This window comes from Anser brachyrhynchus (assembly GCF_964034855.1).
Source record: "Anser brachyrhynchus genome assembly, chromosome: 9".
Classification (NCBI taxonomy): Eukaryota; Metazoa; Chordata; class Aves; order Anseriformes; family Anatidae; genus Anser; species Anser brachyrhynchus.
In genome coordinates, this window is record NC_137703.1 from 14,053,695 (window position 1) to 14,059,318 (window position 5,624).

Consider the following 5,624-nt stretch of genomic DNA (forward strand, 5'->3'; position numbering starts at 1 on the left):
TTCTTAGCATAATGCAAACACCTCTCCACAAGCAACCTCGTGTTAAAATATGTACAGTTAAAATGTGAAAATCAGTGTTTTTCTAGCCTTCTTATGACCCCGTCACTGTAGTTGGATGTACTCTCTCTGATAGAGTACCTTTTAGTTGACTGTACCCCAGTAAAACTCACAGGCTTTCAGTTCTTTCCATTAGCTTGCTTACTGATTGAATTGATTTCATCGTATGTAAGGTACAGATCGAAGGCATCTCAGCACATATAACACACAATGCAGACCATTAAGAAGTGCAAAAGAAAAGCTAGCCAGCTCATACACAAACTCAGTATAATAAAACTAAGAGAATCTGGCACAGAAGCAAGCCTAGTAACTGTCAAGATAAACCACTTTGGTAGTAAAAGGGAACTTCAGATATTCAGAAAGTACTGCTTCTAAAGCCTATTTAGGCACAGAGCATTCTTGTCACACTTTGCAACAGCCATGACTAAAAACTATTTGAGGGTTAAAGTGTTTTCTGGTATTTATCAGTGGGTCATTAACCTTAACAATATCAACATTTCAATTGTCAGCAAGATTAAAAAAAAACACATTATAGCAAAATGAGCACATTGTACATAGAGATACTCGAGTGCTGATGAATTACTAGCTTCGCTCAGATACAAACTTCAATATGGTACAGCTATCAGTGCAGAGAAAAATAAAGGATGAATTAATTGCTATGTCACACCTAATGCTGAAGAGCTAGAGGCAAACTAAATGAGATGCTTTAGCACATGGAGAGACATGCAGGTTTTATTCACAAGAGAAAAAGTGTACATCAGCTTGTAGTTTCTGTAGGTGCCAACAGCGACAGTGCAGAGAAAAGCATGCCTCAGGAATGACGTCTGTGGACCCAGGCTCTGATTTAGGTATGCAGGAGAGAAGGAGCCCAGGCAAGAAGGAGGCTGATTCCACACACAGGGCAAAGCAGAGAAATTCAGAGACAGGGCAGTAGGTGTGAAATAAGAGTGGATCTGACCAGCAACACCTGCCACATCTGAATACTTGTTCACGTGATTCCAGATGAAGATAACCCAGAGGACCATCTGGGCCTCTAAATTTTGGGGTTGGAATCAAGTGCATGAAGTGCAGAATTTAGGGCCCATCTGGTAGGCATTGCTAATTGTCACCTGGCAATGCATTGTGTGTATCGTGTGCTGAAACCTGCTGTTTCAGCAGTAGGCACACAACTCCTCTCAGAGGAACAGTCTCCTCATTTCAAAGCCTGTTAGGGTGCTTTCAGGTGAATACAATGTAAGTGTCGTTGGGTTGAAAACTGGCTGGATAGCTGGGCCCAAAGAGTTGTGGTGAATGGAGTCAAATCCAGTTGGAGGCCGGTCGCTAGTGGAGTCCCCCAGGGCTCAGTACTGGGGCCAGTCCTCTTTAATATCTTTATGGATGATCTGGATGAGAGGATTGAGTGCACCCTCAGTAAGTTTGCAGACGACACGAAGTTAGGTGCATGTGTCAATCTGCTCGAGGGAAGGAAGGCTCTGCAGGAGGATCTGGATAGGCTGGGCCGATGGGCTGAGGCCAACTGCATGAAGTTCAACAAGGCCAAGTGCCGGGTCCTGCACCTGGGGCACAACAACCCCAAGCAGAGCTACAGGCTGGGAGATGAGTGGTTGGAAAGCTGCCTGGCAGAGAAGGACCTGGGAGTATTGGTCGATAGTCAGCTGAATATGAGCCAGCAGTGTGCTCAGGTGGCCCAGAAGGCCAACAGCATCCTGGCTTGCATAAGAAACAGTGTGGCCAGCAGGGCTAGGGAGGTGATTGTCCCCCTGTACTCAACTATGGTGAGGCTGCACCTCGAGTACTGTGTTCAGTTTTGGGCCCCTGGCTACAAGAAGGACATGGAGGTGCTTGAGCGAGTCCAAAGAAGGGCAACGAAGCTGGTGAAGGGGTCTGGAGAACAAGTCTTACGAGGAGCGGCTGAGGGAGCTGGGGTTGTTCAGTCTGGAGAAGAGGAGGCTCAGGGGTGACCTCATCGCTCTCTATAGGTACCTTAAAGGAGGCTGTAGAGAGGTGGGGGTTGGTCTATTCTCCAACGTGCCTGGTGACAGGACGAGGGGGAATGGGCTAAAGTTGCGCCAGGGGAGGTTTAGGTTGGATATTAGGAAGAACTTCTTTACTGAAGGGGTTGTTAGGCATTGGAATGGGCTGCCCAGGGAAGTGGTTGAGTCGCCATCCCTGGAGGTCTTTAAAAGATGTTTAGATGTAGAGCTTAGTGATATGGTTTAGTGGAGGACTTGTTAGTGTTAGGTCAGAGGTTGGACTCGGTGATCTTGGAGGTCTCTTCCAACCTAGACGATTCTGTGATTCTGTAATGGAAGGCTTGGGGGGAGGAGGCTGTAGAAAGAGAGGAGTTTGGGATAGGAAGGATAAAGCTTCACAGGGTGGTTCTGCAGAAAGGGGAAGCTGAATCTTGCAGTGACAGGATCTTTACCATCTCTCTGTGGCAGAATCAAGAAGAGTTTGGCTGGAAGGAATGCTTTAGGAAGGAGCTCTTTCCTACACCACGGGTCACATCTCCAATTGCCACTTGCTGTCACCAGAGGCCTTCTGTGTGAGGGACTCTCTAATATGCAGAAACAGATGGCTTTGGTACTCTCTGAGGCACCAGGCTGCTTGTGTGCTGCAGCGTAAGAATGACCAGGAGACAAGGTTTGTGCTGGCAGCTCTGCAAGCTATCATGCAGGACCACTGTCCGTCTTGCTTTTTAGTATGGGTTTTAAGTTATAAAAGTTAAGATATAACAGGAGCCTTTGAGAACAGAATTTTTGTTGCTCTCTTTTCCCTCTGCTGGTTATGCTTCAAAGTGTGTTTGTACATGAGAATGCTGTTAGAGGTTCATTTATTCCTGTCAGATAACTTTCATTACTGTAATAAAATTCCACTGTCCAACAGCTTTTATTTCTTGGTTCCGAATTGTCATGCTTTTCTGAGGTTTTCTTCTGACCTCTAGCATGTATGAGGTAGGTGAGAGACATGCCTAGCATTTTGTGAATGTATTAGAAATACCAGAATTTGAAAGTCCTGGCAGTTCCTGTCTGGTAGATCTAATTTCAAGCTCTAGTAAGACCACGGAAAAACACTGCCGATCAGCACAGAAGGCAGCACTTAGGAGCAGGCTGTGCTCTTTTTTTTTAAAGTGAAGCATCAGCACAGAGATGACCACAAAGGTCAGCCCCAGCTGACAATTACCCATCCTCCAAAACCAGTTGATGTCTGAGACCCAGCAGCCTCCTCTTCCCTTCTGTATTTTCCTTTGGTCTGATACCAGCATAGGCACCCAGTCCTTTCTGCAGTAACAGGCACCAGCACATGTTCTGCTAGGGAAGTGTAAGGAACAGAGATGGGTTGGTGTGAAATCCTCTCCAAAAAAAGCTCTTGCATGGGGAAACAAATTTCCTTTGGGGTTTTCCAAATGAAAACAAGTGCACGTGCAGACCCACTGCAAGGTGTTCTGCAAATGTGTAGTAGGTCTGACACTGTTTGAACTGTTACTGTGTAGGATTTCCTTTACCATAATCTGGGTGCGTGTTCAACATGTTCAGGGTAGTTCACATGTGTCTCAGGAGAGGACTGTGCCTATATGCAAGGGCGCATGGCTCTTGCCATGGCAACTGTTAGTGCAATCTGGCCAGCTGGAGCCATCACTCCAGTGGAGGTGTTGCTCCTACTCCAGAAAAGAACCTGTAAAGTGTCCCTTAAGTAGTGTTCTTCTTGTCTCAGGCCCCTGTTGGAAAAGGGGTGGTGATCTCTCCTTTTCATATAGAAGAGGTTTCCACTTGAGATAATTCAAGCAGGTACCTTGAAGCGTGTCATCCACAGCAGAATCATAATCACATGCTTTATATTGGGCTTTAAGAATGAATCCTGGCTTGAAAACTGGGTTATTGTGGGTGAAGAAGACCTGGCTCGATATTGATATGTTTTCTGGTGAAGTCTTACTCATAAATTTAATTTTAAAATGTTTTGGAGTTTGTAATTATTCTTGCCTAACATGTTTTATACTAATCTGAAAAAGAGCTTGATAGCATGAATATGATGCCGGAGTGGACTTGATATGGATGCTACTCAAGATGAAGGAAAGATACAGCAGCACATATAGGTAGTAGAATTAGGAACCACAAGCCACTGAATAAGAATCTGCTTGGATAAAAGCCGGGGAGGGTATCTGGGAGAAAAAGTAGCTCCAGACTCAGAGATTCAGTGGAATGAAGGGAAAGAGATGTGCAGTCCAAAAATGATAGTGGACAGCAAATTATATGACCTTGCAGTGCAATGCAAAATGTCAGGTAGAAAGGTCAAGGCAGTTGTCATCTCTGGAAGCAAAGATAACATGTCATCAGAGCATGGAAGCAATAGCCTTTCTCCATGTGTGTCCAGAAGAACAGAAGCTATAGGTAAGTTAACAGGAGAAAGTGTAGGTAACTCAGAATATCAAAAATGCGAACAGCAATTAATGAAATAAGAAATATATTTTTATATTTAAAGAAAAAAGATTCTAAAATGCTATGTGGTGTTAGCACTGTAATTTTCAAAGAGTAAGTAGAACTGTTTGGCAGATTTTCTTGCCTTACACCTTTGTAATAAACAATATAAACTAAAATTTGGAGCTTGTAAGTATCCATGGAGTCAGAATAGACATTGTGTCAGTGCCAGCACCTGCCATCAATGAAGGAGGAGGGAACACTTTCAGTTAAGATACATCCTTCATTTCTGAACATTACAGGCCAAATTGTACTCTTTTCACATCTTTGCGTTTTCACTGGGCTAAATGAATCTGCCCAAGGAAGTATTAAATGAACCGTTCTGATTTATAAAAGACAAAACACTTGATCAAGGTACCATTCACAACAATTAAGAAGATTGAACCATTAGCAGTATAGATAATTGAGAGTGTAGTGCCTGATTGATTTATATATAAATGCATGGTTCTATGTCAAAACATTTACTGTTAGTAATACAGTCTTTATGGCATAACATTGATAATATTCTGAAAACCACCTGCTATTCAAACAGTGGTCATTTTCCAGCTGGCAAGATGCATTCAATCATATCATTAAGTAGTTTGGAAATATTCTTCTGTCCTCCATGATGTCTGAATATTTATTGTCAAATGCCTAAGCAGCTTTGCTCTTTTCACATCTAGTGTTATTGAGATGAGATTGCTCTAACTTAATGACTGCTAGATCCACCAGTGGAAGTGACTCAGTGAATCTGATACATGCAAATGTGAACAATCTGAATAGTTTTCTGGAAACAAAACTATGCTAAAGGATACTTTTAACAAGTGTCTGGGGAAAAGTCGTCTTCTCAGATTTCTCTTGCTATTTTTGTTTGACTTAAAACAGAGAGGAAGAAATACAAGAACAAACGATAATCAGGAGGTGTGAATCTGAGTTCCTCTGTGACTGTGTGTTTTATAAATATTTGATACTACCCTCTGCATGAATGGAGCATTGTTTGGGGGATTCGAGCAGCAGATGTTTGATATTATCTGATATCTACTTTGGCAACACATTTTCCTTGCCTGTTTTGTGTGACATGGTGCTGAAGCCATGTTTTGTATTTATAGTTCT

General features: G+C 43.1%; 1 protein-coding gene across 8 annotated transcripts in view; it reads left to right on the top strand.

Moving 5' to 3' along the window:
- Window positions 1-5,624, top strand: part of GPC1 (glypican 1) — a 293,355-nt gene that overhangs the window by 38,663 nt on the left and 249,068 nt on the right. The window lies entirely within an intron of this gene.